Source organism: Solanum tuberosum, unplaced genomic scaffold (genome assembly GCF_000226075.1).
Source record: "Solanum tuberosum cultivar DM 1-3 516 R44 unplaced genomic scaffold, SolTub_3.0 scf00716, whole genome shotgun sequence".
NCBI lineage: Eukaryota > Viridiplantae > Streptophyta > Magnoliopsida > Solanales > Solanaceae > Solanum > Solanum tuberosum.
The window spans coordinates 63,003-64,549 of NW_006239668.1; positions in this window are offsets into that span (position 1 = coordinate 63,003).

Sequence of the window (1,547 nt, forward strand, 5' to 3'; positions counted from 1 at the left end):
CATATTAAATTGTATAAATTTAATATAGTTAAATAATTTAATAAAATTTTATTATTTAGCTTTTATATTCAAAACAAATTATTTTTTAATATTATATATATCATTAAATAACTATATAAGATTATTAATAGTCATATTTATATTTTTAAAGTATAATTAATAAAAAAAATTAAATAAACTCGTAATAAATAATTTATTAAGAAAAACGTCAAATTAATTTAAATTATTTCTTTTATTATACTTTACTTTACTTTTACTTACTTATATAGAAGAGACAACAAGATGACTGATTTTTGCCATCTTTATAAAAGAATAAGGGTCTTTTGGTCATTTACACTATCAAAACTCATCAATAAAGGCTGCATACGTGTCTTAATACTGCTTTGGAAGAGACGCGTAGCAATGCTGCCAAACTGATGTGTATTTAGGACATTCTATGAGAGTTGATGCTCTGTCTCTCTTCTTCTTTATTTTGCAAAGCAAAAAAAATCAAGTTTTTCTGTGTGGTTTTTCTGCATGTGTTGTTGTTGTATAGGTAAATGATTATATTGTGTTATTAAGAAATGTGCAATTTTTTGTTATTTTTTTCTGCTTTTTGGTTATATTTTTGGGTTGTGGTTTTGAAATTTCTCTCCATCTTTCATAAATTTTAATGAAAATCAAGACCCAATTCGATTCTTCTGTTTTAGATATGTAGGGTTACCGGTTGGACTATAAGAATTGCGTCTTTGTTGAATTCAGAAATTTGAGATGCTCTTTGCTTCTCTGTTTCGCCTCAAATTTGTCTTCGATGTTGCCGTTGATTTTTAATAAAAACAAGTCAGCACCGTAAGTGATTGTATATACACTATTAGTTAGTCTAATCAATAAACTTGCACCATGAAAAGGTTAATTACTTCCTTTCATCATTATATGTTTTATTTTTGTATTCTATTGGGGCAAAAGGAGAGTTGAGAATTGCGGAGGAATACAATAAGCCTATCATTGTTGTTTGGGATGTCCCACACAATTTTTTTTCGTTGTTCGAGTTAGATTTGAGAAGAGGTAAAACAGGCTAAAGTGTTTGACACTTTCAAGACATAGTTCAACAGCGATTCAATGTAAGTTTTTTTTGAACTCTTGAATGTATCATTTGAAGTGATTCTCAGTATGTGCAGGGTGTCTTTACTTTGGGAATTATAATCTATTCCTCAAAAGGTCTTCGGTTAAAAGAGCACAAAACTATGATAAAAGACTATAAATCTTAAGCCACAATTGAAGTTACAAAACTAGACTATTCCATTATAGTACAAAAAAATCTTCCATTTTATAGATTTTGCTGGGACCATATTTATATACATATCTTGGCCTTTGTGTAGTTGTGGTTGATAGTTTGTTGCATTTACTTATATTACTAGCAGTGAAAGTAGTTTGATTATTGTGATCAATATACTGCCTTAGAGCTCATATAGTTTTTCAGAGTATTATGATATATGAGCTACTTGAATTGTGTAAAACAACTACGTTTGTCCTTTTCATTTATTAATCGATGCATTGGAGGTAGTTTG